Source organism: Syngnathus leptorhynchus, chromosome 1 (genome assembly GCF_054491065.1).
Source record: "Syngnathus leptorhynchus isolate UIUO chromosome 1, UIUO_Slep, whole genome shotgun sequence".
Taxonomy (NCBI): Eukaryota; Metazoa; Chordata; class Actinopteri; order Syngnathiformes; family Syngnathidae; genus Syngnathus; species Syngnathus leptorhynchus.
In genome coordinates, this window is record NC_141195.1 from 2,177,811 (window position 1) to 2,204,010 (window position 26,200).

At 43.5% G+C, this 26,200-nt stretch overlaps 1 protein-coding gene across 7 annotated transcripts in view; it reads left to right on the forward strand.

The window, feature by feature from the left end:
• The window catches only part of camkvl (CaM kinase-like vesicle-associated, like), a 51,037-nt gene that overhangs the window by 15,400 nt on the left and 9,437 nt on the right, over window positions 1-26,200 (forward strand). The gene's annotated exons all lie outside the window — the stretch shown is intronic.

Genomic DNA, 26,200 nt, shown 5'->3' on the forward strand with positions numbered 1-26,200 from the left:
GCCAACCCCCCCCCCCCCCCCAATAACAAAGAGCACCCCAAAACATTCAAAATAGCATCCACGGGGTCCATAAACAGGGGTAAAGGCAGTCGTTTCAACGGCGGCCAATGGACCGTGGTTGTGAATCGGTAAAACATCACAAAACAGGCAAACCTGTGAGCAGCGTCCTGGGCACCCAGTCGGGGCCATGCAGATGGTCACCGTGGGGCTGGCACTAGAACTACTTCCTGCTTCTGTGTCTAAGAATCAGCAATGTAGCATAAATGTAGCACTGCGAGCCTAATTCTGCGGTCAGACCGAATGCTAGCTGGCGGAGGGTTTTAGATGCTAAAATGTGAGATAGCAAGGTAAACGATAGGCATTTTCTGATAGCGAGCAAAAGGCGTTGCATTATGCTGAGTGTATGAACTTGCATACAGCTGTTGAACTGTCCAACACGCTGCACAAAGGTTCATGTCTGGTCTGAATTTAGCATAAAAGTGCTAAATCTATTAATTAAATGTATGGTACAATTACAATTAACTGTTTAACCTATAATTTTCACAAAGATAATGCGCCCGATGCACTCAAAATGACCCGTTCATTGACCTGTGCCTAATGATACAGTGCCTAATGGTCCAAAAAAATGTAATATAAAAGTATATATAGAGATCATCACTGTTTGTTGACTTGACCATCACCACAAAATACACGTTTTCCAAAAATACAAAATATATATCTTGTACCTTGGGGCCTACCTGCTATTATTTTCTCTCATTTATTTTAAGCCAATTGAATAAATGAGCAATGTCAAGTAACAAACACAGAATGAGTAATCTGCTCTGCTAATATTTTGTAAGGTGGACCAGATTACTGGAGAAGGTCGGAGCGTTAAAAGAAAATGTTGAGAAAGGCAACTAAATATGAGAAAAGCTTGAGATGCTCTGCTTTTTGCTCTGACCTGGTTCCAGTTAATCCGCCCACTTTGCACGATGAACATTACCTCCACACTGTATTTATAGAGACATTTGCTGTGAGTTTTTCTGTGTACGCCTGCCTCAATGTACAGTATTTCTCACAGTAGTTTTAAATATTTCAGAAAGTCTGGATGTTAAGCAGGTTATCATCAAATTAAACAAATTAGATTAGATATCACCGTTTCCACAAGACACTCATTTACACATCTGCAAAGGAAAATAACTCCCCATATACAGTGTAAGTTTGATGGATCAAAGGTAAAACTAGATACACCATGAATGCATATGGACATTGAACTATTCTGGGAATTGGTTCCGGCAAATTTCCATTTCAAGATGAAAGGCCATCTTTATTTAATGAGCAGAATACTTCGCCTCTCCCAAAGATGGCAAACCTGCAGTTAATTCGAGCTCCACAGGTATACTGGATGCAATATGGCAGGAGCAGTATACACTGTACACTTTCCAAAAATAGAAAAAGGCCCTGACAGCCATCCACCCCGCTTCACTACAGCAAGCTTTCTGCTCTCTCCTGTCCAAAACGTTCATAAATGTTGCTTTCTTCTTGTTGTTGCCTTTAGTTTTCTTCTCTCCATCACCAAAAGTGATTAGTTCTCAATCTTTCTGAGTATTAAAAAAAAAAAAAAAAAGAATTGTACTGGCTTGGACTCATGGACTTTCATGGAGCAGTTCTCGCTTTGATTCCTCCGTGCCCTTTACGTCAGTCATTGGTCTTCTTCTTCTTTGTCATCTCCATCTCAATCTTATGCTCCCCTCCGATCACAACTCATCTTCTGACGCCGCAGCTCATTCATCATCGCTTTTTACTGTGGGTACTTCTCCCTCGACTTCTCACTTGGTCTCAGCTTAAATTTGGCTCCATCACACCTGTGCCGGAAATATCCTTGAAGGCAGTGTATTGTAATTTTTTTTTTTTTTTCAGTTTTGACTTATGACGTGAACCAGACCAAAGGGGGAGTAAAATACCAAGAATACAGTTTTTCATTGAACGCATTCAAATGCATGGCGTAAAATTGAACTGCATTATAGCGAGAATTGATTCACACAGGCCCTTTAAGTCAAGTCAAGTCTAGTTTATTTGTATAGCCCTAAATCACAAGCAGTTTCAAAGGGCTTCACAAAGACAAACAATTGACAATTATTCTCAAAGCATCCCCTGATCTTGAGCTCCCAAAAGGGCAAGAAAAAACTCAAAAAAACCCTACCAGGGGAAAAATGAGAAACCTTGAGAAGGGACCACAGATGGAAGGATCCCCCTTTCAGGATCACCAGGCTGCAATGGATGCAAAGAGAGCACATAAAATACATAATATGGAAATCAAAAAATGGATGTCCAGGCCAAAGCGAAGAGCTGTCGGAGGAGCTCTCGATCGTACTGGCAGTGTCTTCGAGGAGTTAGTTTTGCAATCAAACTTTTTGGGAACTCAATAACTTTTTTTTACTAACACTTTGTGTGGTCCAGTACGAAATGTGCAGTGGTCCGGTAGCACTCTTAACATGCTTCTTAACCAGGGGTGTCAAACTCATTTTTGTCGTGGGCCGCATAGTAGTCATAGATTCCTTCGGAGGGGCATTATGACTTCCAACCCAAATAAATGTATGAACGTCCCACATACAGTATAGGCTACACAACAAACTGATGAACAACTAGTTATGTAAACAGAGTCTAGTAAGAACTGTTCAAATTTATAAAAAGATTAATGATAATGAAAATTGCTTGAAACAACTGTTGTTGTCTTTTAAGTTAGGACAATTTGCAATTTTGGTATTGACACAAAGTTGATGCACAATTTGTCTTCACGGGCCAAATATAATTACACTGGGGGCCAAATTTGACCAACGGGCCAGAGTTTGACATTCCTATTCAAAACTGACTATTTCACACTGTGCAGGTGTTCCTGATGTTAGGGCTAATGAGTGTATATTTAATCCTAAATTTCATTGATCATTGCTCATGATCAAGACCACCAAGACATGTAAGAAATGTGCTCTGTTAACACGACGTTCAATAAAGGTACCAACCCAATAGTAAATGAGCGCACACATCATTCTAGACTCATAGGCATTTTCTCTTTCCTATGAATCATTTATATGGGGTGCAGGCTCTATTTCATCAGCATCATTCTGCACCTACAGTTGGTTTCATCTCAGAAATATGATTCCTCATTTTAATCACAAATCATAATTATTGCCCATATGTGAGATCTCCTCTGAAATATTCAAAAAGAATTAAGAGCGATCGGGTGTCTTTTTGTACGACTATTGTTCTTCATCTGAGCTCGTCATCCTGTTCCTCTCTTTGCAATGACATGCCCAAGTTACCGTAATTTTCGGACTATAAGTCGCTCCGGAGTATAAGTCGCACCAGCCATAAAATGCATAATAAAGTGAAAAAAAAAACATATATAAGTCGCACCGGAGAACAGACATGAACCAGCAACAACAGGCTAAACGATACGGTATGCTAACGTGACATATACACAAACGAGGAGCTAAGAACGGGCCTGACGTAACATTCAGAGTTATTCAAGTAAGTATTACATATATAACACGTTTATAAAACCATCTGTGTCACTCCAATTCATTAAATCCATCAATCGTGCTTTATGTAAACAATGCCACGTATGCGCCGCATATGCTGACGTCGGACCCGTTGTGAGTTGCATTTCGAATTATTCCACAGACCCATATAACAATATATAAAGTATATTTCAAATAACTATCATATTACAACAATATTATCAAACCATCTGTGTCACTCCAAATCATTAAATCCATCAATCAAATTCCTTGTTCTTTATGTCAACAATGCCGCGCGTGCACTGCAGAGATCTAGTATATAACTATATTGTAGCGTTACAAAATACCAGGAAAGACGTGGGTTTGGTAAACGGCTCTTTATTTAACAAAACAAGAGTTCAACGAGCCAACAACTACTGAACTCCCATCCACGGAGGTGAAAGAAAGCTCCGTAGAGTATGACCGGGCGTGCGTAAAAGCCATTTCCAAGCTCCATCCACTGTCCCCGGACAGCCACCCGGCCGAGCGCCGGCCCCCGACTTCCATCCGCGGAGGTGAAAGAGAGCTCCCGTCGAGAAGGACCGGGCATGCGTAAAAGCCATAATAGTTTTTCAAACCTTCTGTGTCACTCTAAATCATTAAATCCTTCAAACTCTTCATCCTCCGTGTCACTTACAAACAAAGCCGCTAATGATGCCGGCATTACATGGGGCGCTTCGTCATCTTCGTCATCCCGTGATCGAATCCTTTGTCCTTTATGTAAACAACCTCCGCGCGGCACGGGTAACGTCACTTGCAGTTCAAATGACAGTAATCCCTTGCTACATCGCGGTTCGTTTATCGCGGTTTCACTACATCGCGGATTTTTTAATTTTGAGAATTTGTGAAACAAAATCACATATAAGTCGCTCCTGAGTATAAGTCGCCCCCCCCACACCACCCAAACTATGACAAAAACTGTGACTTATAGTCCGAAAATTACAGTATCTGGAATACAATGCTAGGTGGAGACGTTTGAAGTGAACCTCCGTTGCACGACATTCACAGTTAATATTTCATAGTATACTACTCAACGGCATGCTACTCAGGAGCCCAGCTTGGTGCCTGGAGGCTAATTCCATCATGGTGACGCGCACTGTGTCCTTCCTGAACATGTAAGTCTTATTTGTTGCATGTCTATTGTGTGAATGAGTTTTAAGGCACAAAACTCTCAGATCACACTGCGTACTATTGAAATGAATTTGTAATTCCCGCTAACAGAGGACTGTGCTCACAATGGATTCACAGAAATATTATTATCCACTCTATATGACATCAAAGCCGACCTGATCCTCGCTAAACACAAGAACGTAGGTCCTCATATTCCACAGTTTTTTAGCGCGAGGAGACACATCTGCTCATAGTATTAAATTGGCACACATAGAAGCTTCTGTGAAGTGTGCGGAAATGACATTACTTGACGTTTTTGTCAACAGAGGGATGCGCTGGCCATCAGTTGGCAGAGCAAAGAGTTGACATGTCAGCTAAAGGGGGCATGGGAGCAAAACAAGCCTAAGATGGTCTGTCACTGGAAGGTGCCTGTCATAAATTCAATAAAATAAATGCATATATGGCACAAACCAGAAACTCATTCGAATTGAATCTCTGAAAACAGCCCCCATCATCATTCACCAGCACATGATGACTATTTATGAATATCTTATTTACAGCCTCTGCATTCATGGAACGAAAAAGCAATAATAAAGCGATGGTGGTTGTAGAAACGTCAGCCAATACATTGATTAAAGAAAGCATATCCATGAGACTAGAGATTTTCATCCAATAGATGGAGAGAACGAGTCTCCAAATATTTTTGAAGCTGAGACAAAATTTGGTTCAGATGTGCAGAGTTCGATTCGGATGGATGGATGGATGGATGGATGGATGGATGGATGGATGGATGGATGGATGGATGGATGGATGGATGGATGGATGGATGGATGGATGGATGGATGGATGGATGGATGGATACTTTTAATAATATTATTATTTTACATTATTATTATTAGTAGTAGTAGTAGTAGTAGTAATAGTGGTAGGAGTAGTAGTATTTGCATAGTATTGGCATAGTATTTGAATAAAAAAACGATAAAAATGAAAACTGAATAAAAGTAAAATGGGAATATTTTTCATTTTTATATTTATTTATGATCGTATTGCCTATATATTATTTCATTATTGTCCTCTGCATTGCAGTAGGTCAGAGTCCGCTTTATTGTCAATTTCTTCACATGGTAAGACACACAAAGAGATCGAAATTATATCTCCCACCGTCCCACGGTGACTAGACACAGTACACAACACTTACAATCAAATAGCACAAAGAGTAAAAACGAACAGACAAGAGCAACGAATAAGTAATAAGCAAATAACACAAATAAATAAACAATAAATAAATAAATAAATAAATAAATAGACAAATAAGAGCAGCAAAATGGAGCAAGTGTGCCAATAGCAGACAGCCAGATCATAGCGCAAAAGAACAGGACGATATGCAGCCGAGGGTGGAGGAGGTAGGGTATTCAGGATCCTGACAGCTTGGAGTATGAAGCTGTTTTTGAGTCTGGTGGTGCAGGAGCGCAGGCATCTGTACCTCTTCCCAGAGGGCAGAAGTTCAAACAAAGAGTGAGCGGGGTGACTCACATCACACACAATTGCGGCCGCCTTGCGGGTGAGACGGGAGGCGTAAAGGTCCTTCAGGGAGGGGAGTGGAGCCCCGGTGATTTTACTTGCAGTGTTCACTATGCACTGCAGGGCCTTCATGTTGTACTCAGAGCAGCCACCACCCCACACAGCGATACAACTGGAGAGGACGCTCTCAACAGTGCGACGGTAGAATGTGGTCATGATGGCGGGAGGAGCATTTGCTCGCCTGAGTTTCCGCAGAAAGTATAGGCAGCGCTGAGCTTTCTTCGCCAGTGACGCAGCGTTGGTGGTCCAGGAGAGGTCCTCACTGATGTGCACCCCCAGGAATCTGGTGCTGCTCACTCTCTCCACCACAGCACCGTCGATGGTCAGCGGCAGGTGGTGGGTGTGACCCTTCCGGAAGTCAATGATAATCTCCTTGGTCTTGTTGACGTTCAGCAGGAGGTTGTTGTCCCTGCACCACGTGGCCAAAAGGTCGACCTCCGATCTGTAGTGAGTCTCGTCGCCACCGGTGATCAGACCCACCACAGTCGTTTTGTCGGCATATTTCAGCACGCGGTTGCTGCTGTAGGTCGCAGTGCAGTCATGCGTCAGCAGGGTGAAGAGCAGCGGACTGAGCACGCAGCCTTGAGGGGACCCCGTGCTCATCGTGATGCTGCCGGAGACATTGTCGCCCACACGGACTACTTGAGGCCTCTGACAGAGGAAGTCCAGTAGCCAGTTGCAAAGGGAGGTACTGAGGCCCAGCTTGTCGAGTTTGCAAATGAGACGCTGTGGAACAATGGTGTTGAATGCAGAACCGAAGTCCACAAACAGCAATCTCACATACGAGTCCCTGTTCTCCAGGTGGGTGAGGGCAGAGTGGAGGGCAGAGCAGATGGCATCCCCAGAGGACCAATTGGGTCGGAATGCAAACTGGAAGGAGTCAACGGTGGGGGGAAGAACAGATCTGACATGCGCTCAAAGCACTTCATGACGATGGGGGTCAGTCATTGAAGCAGGAAGGAGCAGGCTTTTTTGGCACAGGTACGATGGTGGCAGCCTTGAAGCATGACAGGACGATGGCCTGCTGCAGGGAAATGGTAAAGATGTCCGTGAAGACATCCACCAGCTCCCCAGCGCAGTCCTTCAGCGCCCGTCCCGGGATGTTGTCCGGGCCCGCCGCCTTATGGGTGTTGATAGCACAAAGCGCCCTCCTCACGCTAACGGCAGAGAGGCACAGGGGCTGCTCCCTGGTTGACTCTATTTAAAAGTGAAGCTCATTAAGACTTAGTTGTGCTCATCAAAAGCACAAGAGCGTTTACGCGGTTTGGTGATCGTAAGCATCAACTAAGACATCACACAGCCGTTGTCATACACGGATGATTTTCCATTTTGGAAATGCAGACATGTTTTTCTGGAAAATGCCCACACAAATGTTTACTACAGATGTGTTCATTTATTTGTTTTGGGTTTTTAAACATGCATTGATTTCATTCCAAGTGATTCCAAATCAAAATTTGCTAAGAACCCTAATTTGGTCCCTGGCGGCTTGGCGTCAGATGGATGATGTGTATTTACAAACTGCTGTAACTCCTTCAACCTGTCCGTGTTCTTGTGCTGAGGATTTGTTATTCCCTTGTTCTCATCTTCCTTACAGCTTCTTTTGTTTTCCTTATGATCTTTTTCTTTTGTCTTCGCTTAACCTTCCCATGCTCCGCTTTGCTCACTCTAACTTTCCCACGAGACCAGATGTCCTAATTTACTTCTTAAGACTTGAGCGATATCACCCATGCAAGTCAAAAGAGTGAAATGCACAGTACAAGTGCACATATAAGGAGCCCAAGGTGGTTTCTACATTATGCTTGCTCTTGCTTGTGCAGATGGGACCCAAACAACTGGCTCAGTCAGACGCTGTCAAGCCTGAGTGCAGCTGTGTTCTATTACACTTACAAACTCACTGAAAGAATGATAGAAAAACAAGTCACTCAACTTTGCAATAAAGATTAATTGAAATCGTTTCCAAGGTATTTCGCGTGTAAGAGCTGTGTTAACAATAAAATATTGAACACAATAATTACCGAGGTAGGAAAGGAAAGTCGTGATAATAATGAAAATATTTTAAACTGTTATACTGTCTGCTCTGTTAATTTTTATATATATATCACCCTAAATATTCCCGGAAATTATTACTACTCACCGTATTGGCCCGAATATAAAACAACCCTGGTTATAAAACGACCCCCACTTTTTCAAGACTCAAGTTTGAAAAAAGATTTTTTGAACACCAAATTTAATTTTTATACAGAAAATGATTACACCTGAAACAAATGATTATAACAATATACCGTATTGGCCCGAATATAAGACGACCCCAATTATAAGACGACCCCCTCTTTTTTAAGACTCAAGTTTGAAAAAAGACTTTTTGAACACCAAATTTTATTTTTATACAGAAAATAATTACATCTGAAACAAATGATTATAACAATATATTCGAGAGAAAAAGCATGATATTTTGCCTCATGCAAATCATGCAAAAACTGTCTATCACATCTTAATATCTGAACATTTAAATATGTAAACTAATTTGTAAATTAATGGCTTCTGGTTTTTGAAATTTAAATAAACCAATCTACTATGATAAAACAACAAAATTGCAATAACTGCATTAACCATCAAAGTGAAGTCTAACTGTAACTGTAGTCTTGAAACAAATCTGAATAAGGAAAAACATTGCAATAGAATAATGCAAACTGCTACCGCTATTGTTGGGGAGCCTGAGGACTGTATCGGGGATTGGCTCGGATGGTTATGCTTTTTTTCGCCCCCGGGTGTCGGTCAGAACACAGGAGGGAAGATGTGGTTCAGTTTTAATTGCTCTACTGAATCATTGGCAAAAGGTAACAGGCATTGTGGCTCATAGGGGCATACCGGCAAATTGGCAAAAGGGTATAGGCGCACGTTTGGTCGTAAGCGCATGAAAGCAGATGTGTGTAGTGTACATGGGTGAGTCTTTGGGAGTGTCTGTGCGTGATTATTGCATGAAGGGTGTGGGGGGGATTCTGCAACAGACAGAAATACAGCACGTAAGTCAAGGCTCAACTTCTGACGTCACACAACACGACGTCAATCGGTTGATCAGGGTTCGAATCCATGAGGGATGAGATCAAGATGACCATTCCGATCGGTTAGTCGGGACCGCCGATTACCGGCGCTGACGATCATGCAATAACCCTTTCAAATTTTAAAAGCGTGTCCCTCGAAAGGCTTACACAATTAGTTAGTGCGGCTAAACAAACAACATGTTTACTTGACCCGCTTCCAGCCAAACTATTTAAACAATTATTTCAAATCTTAGGACCGTCCATTTTAAATATAATTAATGTGTCTGTCTCCTCTGGGATAGTGCCAACAGCCTTTAAAACCGCTATCATTAAACCGCTACTTAAGCGACCAAATCTTGACCCGGACTGTCTCTGTAACTATAGGCCAGTTTCAAATCTCCCATTCATAGCAAAACTGCTTGAAAAGGTAGTAGCGCAGCAGCTCATTGATTACATGGTCGCTAATAATCGATATGAATCTTTTCAGTCTGGTTTTAGAGCTAATCATTCCACTGAGACAGCACTTGCTAAAGTGACTAATGATCTCCTCATAGCTATAGATTCAAACACTTCATCGGTATTGTTACTACTCGATCTTAGTGCTGCCTTCGACACTGTAGACTTTGATATTTTATTAGAGGTTGTGTTGGTATTTCGGGGTCAGCACTAGGCTGGTTTCATTCGTATCTATCAGACAGGACGCAACGAGTGGTCCAGTCTGTTTATATTTTTAATATAAAATTAGTATTAGTATATATTATAAGTTAATATTTTCTTGAGGACCAAAAAACCAAAATTAAAAATATAATTGGAAAGTTATTTTTATTTAAATATCCATCCATCCATCCATCCATCTTCTTCCACTTATCCGGGTTCGGGTCGCGGGGGCAGCAGCTTTAGGAGGGACTCCCAGACCACCCTCTCCCCAGCCACTTCATCCAGCTCATCCCGGGGGATCCCAAGGCGTTCCCAGGCCAGCCGAGAGACATAGTCTCTCCAGCGTGTCCTGGGTCGTCTCTACTCCGAGTCTCTCCAGGATGACCGGGCTCCTCACCCTATTTCTAAAGGAGAGCCCGGACACTCTGCGGAGGAAACTCATTTTGGCCATTTGTATCCTGGATCTCGTTCTTTCGGTCACGACCCATAGCTCGTGACTATAGGTGAGGATAGGAACATAGATCGACCGGTAAATTGAGAGCTTTGCCATTTGGCTCAGCTCTCTTTTCACCACGACGGACCGGTACAGAGTCCTGATGCTGAGAGACGCTGCACCGATCCGCCTGTCGATCTCGCGCTCCATCCTGCCCTCACTTGTGAACAAGACCCCAAGATACTTGAACTCCTCCACTTGTGGTAGGATCTCATCCCCGATCCTGAGAGGGCATTCCACCCTTTTCCGACCGAGGATTTGGAGGTGCTGACCCTCATCCTGACCGCTTCACACTCGGCTGCGAACCGCTCCAGTTAGAGCTGGAGATCACGGCCTGAAGAAGCCAACAGCACCACGTCCTTTGCATAAACCAGAGACGCGATGCTGAGGTCCCCAAACCGGACCCCCTCAACGCCTCGGCTGCGCCTAGAAATCCTGCCCATAAAAATCATGAACAGAATCGGTGACAAAGGGCAGCATTGGCGGAGTCCAACCCTCACTGGGAACGAATCCGACTTATGCCGGAAATGCGGACCAAACTCTGACATCAGTGATACAGGGACCGAACCGCCGTTATCAGTTGGCTCGACACCCCGTACTCCCGAAGCACCCTCCACAGAATCTCCCGAGGGACACGGTCGAACGCCTTCTCCAAGTCCACAAAACACATGTGGACTGGTTGGGCGAACTCCCATGCACCCTCAAGGATCCTGCTGAGGGTGTAGAGCTGGTCCACTGTTCCAGCACCCCTGAATAAACCTTACCAGGGAGGCTGAGGAGTGTGATTCCCCTGTGATTGGAACACACCCTCCGGTCCCTCTTCTTAAAGAGGGGAACCACCACCCCAGTCTGCCAATCCAGAGGCACCGTCCCTGATGCCCACGCAATGTTGTAGAGGCGTGTCAGCCATGACAGCCCCACCACATCCAGAGCCCTTAAGAACTCCGGGCGGATCTCATCCACCCCTGGGGCCCTGCCACCGAGGAGTTTTTTAACTGTCTCAGTGACTTCGACCCCAGAGATTGGAGAGTCCCTGTCAGAGTCTCCAGGCCCTGCTTCCTCAAAGGAAGGTGTGGAATTGTGGAGGTCTTCGAAGTACTCTCCCCACCAACTCACGACGTCCCGAGTCGAGGTCAGCGGCACACCATCTCCACTGTAAACAGTGTTGACCGTGCACTGCTTCCCCCTCCTGAGACGCTGGATGGTGGATCTCCTCGAAACCGTCCTCACCAAACTCCTCCCACGCCCGGGTTTTTGCCTCAGCAACCGCCAAAGCCGCATTCCGCTTGGCCATCTGGTACCTGTCAGCTGCCTCTGGAGTCCCGCAGGCCAAAACGGCCCGATAGGACTCCTACTTCAGCTTGACGGCATCCCTTACCGCCGGTGTCCACCAGCGGGTTCGGGGATTGCCGCCACGACAGGCCCCAACGACCTTACGGCCACAGCTCCGGTCGGCTGCCTCAACAATGGAGGCGCGGAACATGGTCCACTCGGACTCAATGTCCCCCACCTCCCCGGGACGTGGGAAAACCTCTGCCGGAGATGTGAGTTGAAGCTCTTCCTGACAGGGGATTCTGCCAGACGTTCCCAGCAGACACTCACAGATTGTTTGGGTCTGCCAGGTCGGACCGGCATCTTCCCCCACCATCGGAGCCAACCCACCACCAGGTGGTGATCAGTTGACAGCTCCACCCCTCTCTTCACCCGAGTGTCCAAAACATGCGGCCGCAAATTTGATGACACGACTACAAAGCCAATCATCGAACCGCGGCCTTGGGTGTCCTGGTGCCAAGTGCACACATGGACACCCTTATGCTTGACCATGTTGTTCATTATAGAAAATCCGTGTCGAGCACAGAGGTCCAACAATAGAACGGGTTCAGATCAGGGGGGCCGTTCCTTCCAATCACGCCCCTCCAGGTCTCACTGTCATTGCCCACGTGAGCATTGAAGTCACCCAGTAGAATGATGGAGTCCCCAGAAGGAGCGCTCTCCAGCACCTCCTCCAGGGACTCCAAGAAGGGTGGCTACTCTGAGCTGGCATTTGGTGCTTAGACACAAACAACAGTCAGGACCCGTCCCCCCACCCGACGGCGGAGGGAGGCTACCCTCTCGTTCACCGGGGTGAACCCCAATGTACAGGCGCCCAGCCGGGGGGCAATAAGTATGACCACACCTGCTTGACGCCTCTCACCGTGGTTAACTCCAGAGTGGAAGAGAGTCCAGCCCCTCTCGAGAGGGGCCTCCACACATAGTTTGGGTAGCACGTCCGCCTCACAGTTAGGAGGGTGTGGGTTCGATTCCACCTCCGGCCCTCCCTGTGTGGAGTTTGCATGTTCTCCCCGTGTCCGCGTGGGTTTTCTCCGGGCACTCCGGTTTCCTCCCACATCCCAAAAACATGCTTGATAGGCCAATTGAGCACTCCAAATTGTCCCTAGGTGTGAGTGCGAGTGCGAATGGTTGTTTGTCTCTGTGTGCCGTGCGATTGGTTGGCAACCAGTTCAGGGTGTCTCCGCCTACTGCCCGATGACCGCTGGGATAGGCTCCAGCACGCCCCCGACCCCCGTGGGGACTAAGCGGTTCAGAAAATGGATGGATAATACATTTTATTTGTAAAGCGCTTTACATAAAAGAATCTCAAAGTGCTACAGAAATAAGACGACCAATAAAAAACACAAGAAACCAGAATAAAAGCATAAAGGCATAGAAGCACAGAGGCGATCGAAGACACCTATGAGGAGCCGTGGAAAGACTTTCAAAACAGAAACGTTTTAAGCTCCTTTTTAAAAGTGTCCACAGACTGGGGTTGACGTAGGTGCGCAGGAAGAGAGTTCCACATGTGGGGGGCAGCAGCGCAGAAAGCTCGGCCTCCCATGGTGCAGAGTTGTGTACAGAGCAGATGGAGGAGGTTGGAGCTTTGTGACCGGAGGTTACGGGTGGATGAGTGAAGGGTAAGGAGGTCTTTGAGGTATTGAGGGGCGTTATTGTAGATGCAGAGGTGGGTAATGAGGGCGATCTTATAATGAATTCTTGATGTTATGGGAAGCCAGTGTAGGTGCTGAAGAATAGGGGTGATATCGTCATGTTTGCGGGTTTTCATCAATGTTTGGGAGGCACAGTTCTGAATTAATGGAGTTTCTGGAGGTGTTTGTTGAGGATACCGATGAGCAGAATGTTACAGTAGTCCAGCCTGGAGGAGATTAGGACGTGGACGAGCTTTTCTGCATCGGAGAAGGTGAGGTAGGGGGCGCAGTTTAGAAATGTTTTTGATATGGAAAAAGCATATCTATTCTCTATTCTATTCTCCAAATGTCTCACTGGCAAAATGACAGTGACGGCTATCCTATGCTTCAGAGCTTTCGTGGGTCACAATAATGGCAAGAACACTGTACTTTCCACATTTCTTCATTTTAGCGCCACATCACCCCCTGAATTGTTAACTGAGAACTGGAGCACTCATTCTTCGCACGATGTGCTCGTGTCAGAATAGACAGGAGGAGTTTTATTCCTTGGTTTTATATTTTTCATGGTCATGACTGCTTTGCTTCTGCATCACAAACTTTGCATATATAGGTTTTCTCAGCAGTCGCATGCATGAGTGGAACGTGAAATATATGTTTTTCAATCAGCTGTGAAGAACATATAAACGCAATAGTGAGCTCAAAGTAACAACAGCCTCATTGAATTTTATTGAAGGAAGAATTTGAGAGATGACATCGAGGGAATACAGTTTAAGAATATCACACTATGGCATAGCTTCATTTACAATATAAAAGTCTTGGCAAACAAATAAAAGAAGGATTTTGTACATTTATCGCATAATAGAGCTGTACGCACACAACCTTCAAATAGTGATTAATGATTGGTAATTAATTCTAATTACACTGTTTATCTGAGCAGCAGTGCTGTGTGCATTCTTTGCCTTTTTTTCATAGAACATTGGTTTGAATTCTTTCTTGCAATGTTGACAAATAAAAATTGTATCTGCAGAATATTACACATTAATCTACATTTTCATAATGTATTCAACATTTGAAAAGAGTAAAGCAGATAAATGGTGCAGAGAACAGAATTATTACGAATATGATATTTTGATGCATCGATTGCAAATAAGATATAATCATAATAAAATACAATATAAATATAATATAGGTAGTTGTACTTTAGAAATTCTTTTGGAAAAAAACTTTGCATGCTTGACCATGTGAAATGTCGTCTCCCCCGTCGTCTTTGTCGTCTTCAAATTAATTGACAAATAATCTATTAATTTTGAATGTCTCATGTCCTCACTTTTGGGACAAAGAAATCCTTCCAGTGCAGAACAACACATTTTGCAAAAAAAAACAAAACAAAAAAAAAAAAAAGAGCAAAGCATAGCCATCATAACGCCTAAATCTAATCTAATGAGATCTGTCTTCTGAATTTGGCTATACCACAGAAAAGATTGATGACCTCACCAATGTTAATTGTTTGGAAAAAAAATCACAACGTAGAAAAGTGGCATCAAGATTTTTGTACCCCACTGGCTAGTTGCGGTGTCAAGATCAGTTTGTTTCCTTGTTTTAATGTCATAGTTTCGGTTCGTGTGTCCGTGTGCTCGCGCCTCCCCTCCTGTGTCTGCTCATAATCTATGCAATTGTCATCACCTGCCTCTCGTTACCTGTTTTGTATTTCAGTCCTGTCTGCGTGTCACTCCTTGTCTGATTGTTTCTCGTTCTCGTCCATTGTCTTTTGTCTCTCGGCTCTTTGTTTCTAGTTTGCAGTCTGTTCTAGTTTTTCTGTTCAGTTCTTCATGACGAGTCAAGCATCTATAGTTTGTCTTTGAGTTCTTCAGTAAACCCTGGTCCAAGCTGCATTTGGTCGCCCTGCTCCATTCCGCTCCATGACATGCGGGGATTTTCCATGTTGGGACATCGAGACACTCAAAGCAGTTTTCATTCTCCCTTGATATTCTGCCTTCTCCGCATTTGCACGCACACTCACAACTTACAACGTTGCGCTCTAAAGCTGCCATGCTAACACACTAACTGAAGGAAAATGCATTTTCCAAGTGTCTCTAGTTAGCTACGTAACTAGTTAACCTTTTTTTAACTTGCTATCTAACTTCTCATACCAAATACCCCAGATAACCAATGAAGTAAACAAAGGTGCTCCAGTTTTTATATAGTCCACAAGGTGCGACTAATGCCCGACTTTAATGTGTTTTATGCGCCATTTTAGTCACAACCAAAATAAAACTAAAAAAACAAATGGTGAAAACCATTTAATGCCATACTCTAATGCCACAATTGAATACCACAATGCTCTGTTTTTGTATGTTTTCAGTCTAATGTATTTCAAAACTAATCTTTGAGTATAAAGTATTTAGAAACAAATCTGATTTATTTTTATAGTGTTAAAAAATATGAATTCCTTTCCTGGTGCCAACTCCTCGTGTGTGACTCTGGTCTAGGCTCTTCAATTCTTTTTATCAAAAAGAGCACTCCTAGATATTGCACACGGCTGGACATCAATTCTGCACAGGCATGTTCAGCCTTACATTTACTGTATTTATTTTTGTCCACGGGATGAGAGACACTCTTCTCCCCAAGGACGCACTTCCTGTGGTGTAAGCCCTGGGCCGGCTGACTCACCTAATGAGGGGACTGAAACCTGACGACAGACAATAGCTAGAGAACAGCAGGAAGTGTCTAATAGAACATAAAAACAACACCAACAACATGCATCCATTATTTGTCACGGGATTTACAGGCTGAGTGAGGGTTATTTGACTGTTTTCTCAGTGTATATGTGTTGTTTCTTTACAGAGGCAAAGAGCAGCACTACACACGAGCACACATAATAAAAAGCTGAGATGAGAGTGGCGCTATGAGCAGTAAGGGAATTAGTGTTTAGTGCAAGCTGGAGAAGCACCCTAGTGAAAACAGAGAAAGAAATAAAAGCAATTGAATTGATTGCCCAACACACATGCGCACACGCACACATGCTAGCTATTATATGGTGATTTGTACCTCATAACGTGTGAGTTGTTGTGTGCCCAACCTACATTATTTTCAAATTACCCCTTTGCCTGCCTCTTCATTTCTCCCGGGTATTGTCTTTTGCCCTACCAACTCTTGCTCCAGCTCCACTTTCACATCACAACATCGTAATAAATGCCAGCGAGCGACCTGAGGCGGCCGAGCGCTCGGCTCAATATCCAACGCACGCTTGTCAACTGGGGCAATGAGCTTGGGAGTAATCAGTAGACCAATTCCTGTTTAATGTTTTGCAGGCCAAAGTGATATTAATGGCAAAATATGTTGCGCGCTTTCAGATGCGTCTCGGATATTGATTGCGTTATTGTTTCCTAATTACACCTATTGCAATTCTTATAAGGGTGTGGGATTCTAATAACGCTTCTACTGACGAATCACAAACCGGAGAGACTCGGAAACAAGGTTTTCAACGTCTTCTTTACTGCTTGCATGGTCGAGAAAATCCGGAAAGATATTAAGTATTGATCGATAAAGACTGAGCTGGAGAAGAAGAAAAAAGAATCATCAAATACAGTGGAGCCTCAGTTTTTGAACGTCCCGGTTCTCGAACAATTCGGTACTTGAACAAAATAATCTAGATTTTTTTGCTTCGGATCTTGGACGAAATTCGGTTTTCGAACCTCGCGAGGTGAGCCGAGAGGACCCGCATGACAACTGTCTCCGTTCGTTATTACGTTCTCGTTACTCTGAAGATTGCATCAACTCTAATCATGCCTCCAAATGAAGCAAGTGGGAGCAGTTTTTCGTCGGGCATTCTGGTTTCCTCCCACATCCCAAAAACATGCTTGGTAGGCTGATTGAGCACTCCAAGTTGTCCCTAGGTGTGAATGCGAGTGCGGATGGTAGTTCGTCTCTGTGTGCTCTGCGATTGGCTGGCAACCGGTTCAGGGTTTCTCCCCCCTACTGCCCGATGACCGTTGGAATAGGCTCTAACACGCCCCCGACCCCCGTGGGGACAAAGCGGTACAGAATATGGATGGATGGATGGATGGATGGATGGATGGATGGATGGATGGATGGATGGATGGATGGATGGATGGATGGATGGATGGATGGATGGATGGATGGATGGATGGATGGATGGATGGATGGATGGATGGATGGATGGATGGATGGATGGATGGATTTACTGTAGCTGCAATTAGACCAGGTTTTATGAGATGTGTCAGAAAGGTTCCAGGATGCTGAATATGATGCTTTTCTTACTTGAATAAAAGTATATAGTACAACACTTGCTTTGTCAATATGGGGAGAAAAAAAACAAAATATTTTTTCTATTTTTTTCAGAAAAAGTCATTTGAAAAATTAACACTCAAGTAAATATCCATCCATTTTCTGAACCGCTTAGTCCCCACGGGGGTCGCGGGCGTGCTGGAGCCTATCCCAGCCGTCATCTGGCAGTAGACAGGGGACACCCTGAATTGGTTGCCAGCCAATCGCAGGGCACACAGAGACGAACAACCATTGATTGATTATGTTGCTGTCACGTCTGAAGAGTTCCACAGCAGAAATGTACCGATGATCTATAGAATCATGTACACTACAGTGTGTGTGTTCACGCATGCTTGTGTATCAGGTGCACCGTGCTAACATAAGCAAGACCTGTAAGTTCTTGTTCACAGAGACAGAAATAACTAACCACATACTCCTCGGACTCCATTAACCAGGCGGACATTGATTTAAAAAATAAATAAACATTTTATGAAGACATCCATCCATCCATCCATCCATCCATCCATCCATCCATCCATCCAACCACCTCTACAGTTCAGTTCAATTTTATTTAACATTGTAGCATAAATAATTTGTATTTAATCTTTAGGAACAGTTTGTCCCCCAAAATGAAATGAAATATCTAGTCTGGCACCTGGGGACAGTGCCCTGGTGGGCCCCCCTCTAGCTGCATAAATATGCATATTTTACAACCACGGTTAGGAATAATGAATGCAAAGCAAACACATTATTTGGGAATAAGCATCAAAAACCGATTGCACTTCTGCGGGATTGAACATAAATTCCAGCACATTGAATTCAGTTTTCTAAGAATAACCTTGACTTGTCACCCTCTAAGATGATGAAAAGATGTTCCATTCCATTCATTTTAGAGCTTCCCTGCACCCTCAACTCTGCACTTGTGAACAAGCATGACGACAACAGCGCAAGCGATTTGAAATGAAAGTGCAATGTCTCCGAGCTCTATGCATTCACACCCGACTTGTTGTTGCACGTGCAGAGGTGCATATGCAAAATTACCAGTCAGTGCTTTTTCATTAGTACTTTTTTTAGCTTGACTTCAACATTTCAGAGCCCTGTGAAACTCACAAGCCAGCGACATTTTATGGAACGATGACACTCATTTCTTTGTATTTCCCAGAAACTCCCAGAGAGCTTTAATATAGAGTAAACATGTCTTGAAAGAAATATGCAAACTTGACATTTCCTATTATTCATATCATAGAGGGGTGGAGGGAGGGGGTAATTTTCATAAAGCATTCATGTTCAAAGCATTCAAACAAAAATTTCAGGTGGCATTTTGATATTGCTCATATATAATTGGCTTTATTTGTTCAAATATTTCACAGCAACCTATTTTGACCTGCGCCAAAAAACTTTGCTTGGCAGAAATGCTCAAACATATTGCAACATTTATTTGTGGCACCACTTATCGTATCTTATTTATTTATTTATTTATTTATTTATTTATTTATTTATTTATTTATTTGATTATTTGATTATTTGTTTATTATTTCATACTGTCTTGTCAGTCTATTTGGGACAGCCCTTCATTAAGAGACATGTTCACACACACACACACACACACACACACACACACACACACACACACACACCAAGGCACGTGTTTTTGCACTGCTCCACTATTTTCTATATGTTGAGCCAAGTCGAAGAGCCCCATCCTTTCACACCTGTTTTCTCATCTTTCATCTTTCTCACCACTCTGTTCTCATCTCCCTCCCTTTTTGCCTCCTACCCGGCCTCAACTTCAAGGTTGGTTCTGACTCAGTATTCTGCACGCATATAAGTGTTTCTACAGTATCTTTACATTGTTCCTTGTGACAATTAAAAAAAGTTTAGTGACCTCACGGGAGAGCCGTATACCCAAAGAAAATAGGTTACCATAAACCATGAATAAAATACACGATATAGCTTTAGATTAGAATTGAAAACCAGTCAAGAGGCGAGACATATTTTAGAACTACTTGGAAGTTTGACCATGAATAAAAAAATTAAATAAAAAAAGAGTCTAAAAAATGGTTTCACTGACACTGCCTCACATAGATAGATAAAGATAACAGTACTATTTCTTGACAGTAATCGTATCTGTGCCTGCAAAGTGACTTGTTCTCCACCAATGCCCCTCATCTGTACTCAAGAACATATAGGAAAGGGTTACATTATGTATATAAACATTAATTTGTCCATTTTCAACAAACAAAATACAGACATATGCATATATTTTGTCAATATTTGAAATGGTATTTTTGTCATACATCTGGTTCGCAAGTGTGTCATCCTATGTGACCCCCAAGTATTTCACTTGGGCCAGTTTTTGCTTGTTGATCAAACTCCATTCACATCAAACCTCACTTTCACCGTCCTGGAAACCGTCACGGGGGATGTTGTTACATTTACATAATCTCCTCTCAGGGCTCGGTCTTTTGTCAAATCCACCGCTCATTTCCCCCTCTGCCTCCTCACATATGGCCACGCATGGGCAGGTTCATCATCAAGTCAAACTCTTAAGCGTGTGTGACATATTTGCGTTGACCTTTGCACTTCACTCAAACCGACACATTTATGAACGCACATGTCGACACACATACGTGTATCCCAGTGCTCTGGATTAGAGATGCAGATTAGAGATTAGGGTCAGCAGCAAGATTACACAATTCTCACAAATCCCGCCTATCCTGAAGCGCCGACTCTGCAATAGTGATGGTACATCATCACATTGATACTTGTTCCATAATTCTAAATTAGCACTCTCCGAATGTCATTACCGCTGAGGATTTCCATTGTTTTCTGTTCTAACCATTCTCCATTTGTTATCCGTTCTTCCTCTGTCAGTTTATCTTCAGAAACCCAATTCTGAAGTGGCTGCAGCTTTATTAGTTCACTTAATAACCTCAGTTGATCAGTGCTTTTTAGAAAGTGATCTCATCGCTTCTACTTGGTCAGCTTTCTGGATTCCATCCATCCATTTTCTGAACCGCTTTGTCCCCACGGGGGTCGCGGGCGTGCTGCAGCCAATCTCAGCCGTCATCGGGCAGGAGGCGCCAAATCCATCCATCCATCCATCCATCCATCCATCCATCCATCCATCCATCCATATTCTGTACCGCTTTGTCCCCACTGGGGTCGGGGGCATGTTGGAGCCTATTCCAACGGTCATCGGGCAGTAGGGGGGAGACACCCGAACCGGTTGCCAGCCAATCGCAGGGCACACAAAGACGAACAATCATGCGCACTCGCACTCATACCTAGGGACAATTTAGAGTCTTCAATCGGCCTACCAAGCAAGTTTTTGGGACGTGGGAGGAAACGGGAGTGCCCGGAGAAAACCCACGTGGACTCGGGGAGAACATGCAAACTCTACACAGGGAGGGCTGGAGGTGGAATCGAACCCGCACCCTCCTAACTGTGAGGCGGACGTGCTACTCAGTGCACTACCGAGCCGCCGCTTTCTGGATTCATTTTTAGAAATTCAGATGGATATGGTGGCAAGAACTATGCTCTCGGTTGAAAATACATAAATGTAAGTGTACTATAACTAGCAAAGTCCATATGTCATTGTTGTAGCGATTGATTTGACCCACATGCAGAAAAACCAACTTAGACGTCCAGAATGAGTTAGGAGTGTTTATTGGAGCAGTGGTGGAGGTAGAGCGAGCTGATCTGAGCCGGTAGCACGGAGCGGGGCAGTAGTGGCGGGGTATGAGGAGTTCAGCCAGAACGGGGTGAATCTTGGTGGTGATCGGTGGAAGTAATCAGAGGATATGAAAAGCGTGGCGTGGATGAGCAAGGTGAGAACTAGGAGCGAGAACTAAGAGCGAGAACTAGGAGCGAGAACTAGGAGCGAGAACGAGGAGCGAGATCGAGGAGCGAGATCGAGAAGCTAGAGGCACAACCGTGGAGATGATCACACTGGTAGGGACGCTCAGGCAACGAGCAGTTGCCAGCATACTCCATAAGAGCTCTCCCTTAAAGATACTGATAAATCGCACCTGGGCCCTCCGCACTCTGCTCCCTGTGGATAAGAAATATGCCACCCTGGACCCTGACATCATATATAGGAACATTGGCATGTTTTGGGTTCTAAAGACCACCACAATGAATTTGAAATGAATGAATGAATGAATGAATGAATGAATGAATGAATGAATGAATGAATGAATGAATGAATGAATGAATGAAGTGCAGCCTTTCATCTTTAATTTGAGGGGATTTACATTCAAATCAGATGAACAATGGCAGAATTACAGAAGTCTGTATCTGAGTTCAAAGGTTATGCTCAGCTGATCCACGGCCAGGTGTGCCAAAAGAACTCTTTCCTTTTGTTTTTATTGATAATTGCTGACAAAATTAGCTGAATGATTTCTAAAGTGTATTTTCTGCTCATATTCAGCCAGATGCTTCAGAACTCATCTCAGAACTCAATTACCTTTAGCATGCGAATCAGTTGCCCAACTGAATTTGTCCATTACTTTTATCCCATTAAAAAGTGGGCAGCATCCAATGATGATGACATTTGATCTGGCCAAACCGGAGTATTTGTGTCACTGTCCCAATATTTATGGTCTTGTCAAGTCAAGTTTATTTGTATAACCCTAAATCACAAGCAGTCTCAAAGGGCTTCACATAGACAATCAATTGACAATTATTCTCAAAGCATCCCCTGATCTTGGGCTCCCAAAAGGGCAAGGAAAAACTCAAAAACCCCTACCAGGGGAAAAATGAGAAACCTTGAGAAGGGACCACAGATGGAAGGATCCCCCTTTCAGGATCACCAGGCTGCAATGGATGCAAAGAGGGCACATAAAATACATAATATGGAAATCAAAAAGTGGATGTCCAGGCCAAAGCGAAGAGCTGTCGGAGGTGCCTTCGATTGTCCTGGCAGTGTCCTGTCGGAGGGTAATCCGCTGCAGTTCCCTCATGCTGAATTGGTCCACAAGAATCTAGATAGCCGTCGTCAGCTTGGGTGTCACCTAACCACCACCCCAGCCGGGGAGTGGTGGAGGGAGTGGGGTCGGGGAGAGGGAGCAAAAACAAACTCCAGCCGAATCGGCTACTACAGGTTAATTAAAGGCCATATCATACAAATACGTCTTTAAACGTGTCTTAAATGTTTCTACTGAGGTAGCAGTTCTAATATCCATTGGTAGGGCATTCCAGAGCTCTGGAGCCCGAATAGGAAATGCTCTAGCCCCTGCAGACATTTTCTTGGCCCTCGGTGTCACTAAAAGACTAGCGTTTTGCGAACGAAGGTTACGAGACGGAACATAAGCAACAACTAAGTCGACGAGATATGAAGGCGCTAAGCCATGCAATGATTTATTGGTTAATAGTAGAACCTTGAAGTCACATCTAAAATGGACCGGGAGCCAGTGTAAATTGACTAATATTGGGGTAATGTGATCAAAATTTCTTGTCCGTGAGAGCAGCCTTGCAGCAGCATTTTGTACTAACTGTAGACTTTTGATGCTGGACTTGGGAAGACCAGAGAATAATGCATTACAGTAGTCCAGGCACGATGTGATAAATGCATGTATAATAATTTCCGCATCACCGGTCGAGAGGATTGGGCGAATCTTAGCAATATTACGAAGGTGAAAAAATGCTATTCTGGTTATATTCTTAATGTGCTTTTGAAAGGAAAGCGTTTGGTCAAATATTACCCCGAGATTAGTTACAGTATCACTCTGAGTGATAGTACGGTTATCTAGCGTTATAGTGGTTTTCTTAAATAAATGTTGATAACGAGCTGGACCAATTATCAACATCTCAGTTTTATCTGGGTTCAGACGAAGGAAGTTGAGAGACATCCATTGCTTGATCTCCGCAAGGCATGCATCAAGATTACAACAGTCCCGCGGATCTGTCATTGATAACGGCATATATAATTGGGTGTCATCCGCGTAACATTGAAAACTAATATTATATTTACGTTTTATATCCCCAAGGGGAATCATATAAATATTAAATAGAATTGGTCCGAGTACCAATCCCTGTGGGACACCACACGTAACTTTATAGAGCTCAGAGGACGCATTGCCTTGGACCACTCGGTGCGTCCTGTCTGATAGATACGAATGAAACCAGCCTAGTGCTGACCCCGAAATACCAACACAACCTTTAAGACGCTCTAATAAAATATCGAAGTCAACAGTGTCGAAGGCAGCACTAAGATCGAGTAGTAACAATACAGATGAAGTGTTTGAATCCATAGCTATGAGGAGATCATTAGTCACTTTAGCAAGTGCTGTCTCAGTGGAATGATTAGCTCTAAAACCAGACTGAAAAGATTCATATCGATATTTAGCGACCATGTAATCAATAAGCTGCTGCGCTACTACCTTTTCAAGCAGTTTTGCTATGAATGGGAGATTTGAAACTGGCCTATAGTTACTGAGACAGTCCGGGTCAAGATTTGGTCGCTTAAGTAGCGGTTTAATGATAGCGGTTTTAAAGGCTGTTGGCACTATCCCAGAGGAGACAGACACATTAATTATATTTAAAATGGACGGTCCTAAGATTTGAAATGATTCTTTAAATAGTTTGGCTGGAAGCGGGTCAAGTAAACATGTTGTTTGTTTAGCCGCACTAACTAATTGTGTAAGCCTTTCGAGGGACACGCTTTTAAAATTTGAAAGGGTTATTGCATGATCGTCAGCGCCGGTAATCGGCGGTCCCGACTGACCGATCGGAATGGTCATCTTGATCTCATCCCTAATGCATTCAATCTTTCGAGTAAAGAATTTCATGAACTCGTCAGCCGAGTGAAAGGAGCTATCGGGGGTCGGCTGGCGTAGTGTTAGCTTTGCCACTGTATCAAATAGGTATTTAGGATTGTTCTTTTGAAGATTAATGAACTGCGAAAAATAACGAGTTTTAGCGAAGATAAGCGCATCTTTATATTTCAGGAGGCTGTTGCGCCACGCCTGATGGAAAACCTCAAGTTTGGTTAAACGCCATTTGCGGTCATGCTTTCTACTTAATTGCTTAAGCGAACGTTTCATCTGTGAACCACGGAGTAGGCAATCTACGGCGAGTTTTCAGAGGTAGCGGCGCCACAGAGTCAATGGCATTTAACAATGTAGCATTGAATTCATTTGTAAGATTATCAATAGAGCTGGTATATGAGAGAAATACGGCAGTTGCTGGTGGCAGTAGCCCAGATAGCGCAGTCGCAGTCATGGAGTTAATATTACGGCTGCTATAATTCTGATTGCTCTCTTGTCTTTGACTAAGAACTAAAATTTCAAATTTTATTAAGTAGTGATCAGACAAAACAGTAGTGTATGACAGTACTGTTATATTAGAGGTTGCCAGTCCTCGGGATAATACCAAATCTAAGGTATTACCATTCTTATGCGTTGCTACCTGTACGGCTTGCGTAAAACCAAACGTATCAATTAGAGTCTGAAACGCCGAAGTAAGTGGCTCTGACGGTAAATTTATGTGGACGTTAAAATCGCCCATGATTATTATATTATCCGCATTTGTCACTAGATCAGCCACGAATTCTGAAAATTCATCCAGGAAGCCAGAGTAAGCCCCAGGTGGACGGTAAATAACAGCAAGATAAAATGACGGTAAAGCGGTGGATCGGACAGTGAGAACTTCAAATGTTTTAAATATGTTAATCGAACGAGGCGTAAATCTAAGATTGGAATTTGAGATGAGGGCAACACCCCCACCCTTTTTTCGAGGACGCACCACATGCGAGCTCACAAAATTTGGAGGCGAGGCCTCATTAAGCGGTAGCAGTTCATTAGGTTTTAACCAGGTCTCGCAAAGACCAAATATATTTAGATTATGTTCTGTGATGAGGTCATTAACGAGAACTGCTTTCGTATGAAGCAATCTAATATTCATAAAACCAAGTTTAAGTGTAATCGGTTGATCAGGATTTATATTTATCAAAGGATTTTTAAACGAAATGAAAGTAAGATTGTGTTCTCTAGGCCTGACATCACCTCTCAATTGTTTATTAGCGCGGTGGGACGATACGACCGTAGGAATTTGATAGTAAATATTTGGTACACACGTAATATTATTTGAAACAGGCACCATATCATCAGCTATACCGGTCGGGGTATCTTAACTGTAACTGTTGGAATGCTGCACAAGAAGCAGGAACAAGCAGTTAAAGAGATGCCGTTAAGCTTCCACAGAGCGTCTCGGATGTGGGTGGGAGAAGGTGCACCGTATTGATTGCTGATTCATCACTTTTTATTTTTTACCTGGATGTTCAGGCACACTTATTTTAAAATGGACGACATATTGCAGTGTGTTTGTGGATGCGTGTGGGTTATCTGTACACTGCATATTCAGGGAGAAGTGAAAAGTCAAATTACCTTCTCATATGAATAAACGTGTGAATTTAAACTTTCTTTAATCTGTAGTTAGCGTTGCTCATTTGACCTATATGAAGCTTCGTTTGAACTTGATAAATGTGGCAAATAATCAACAGAGTGAAGAAGAGAAGCTAATTTGACACGC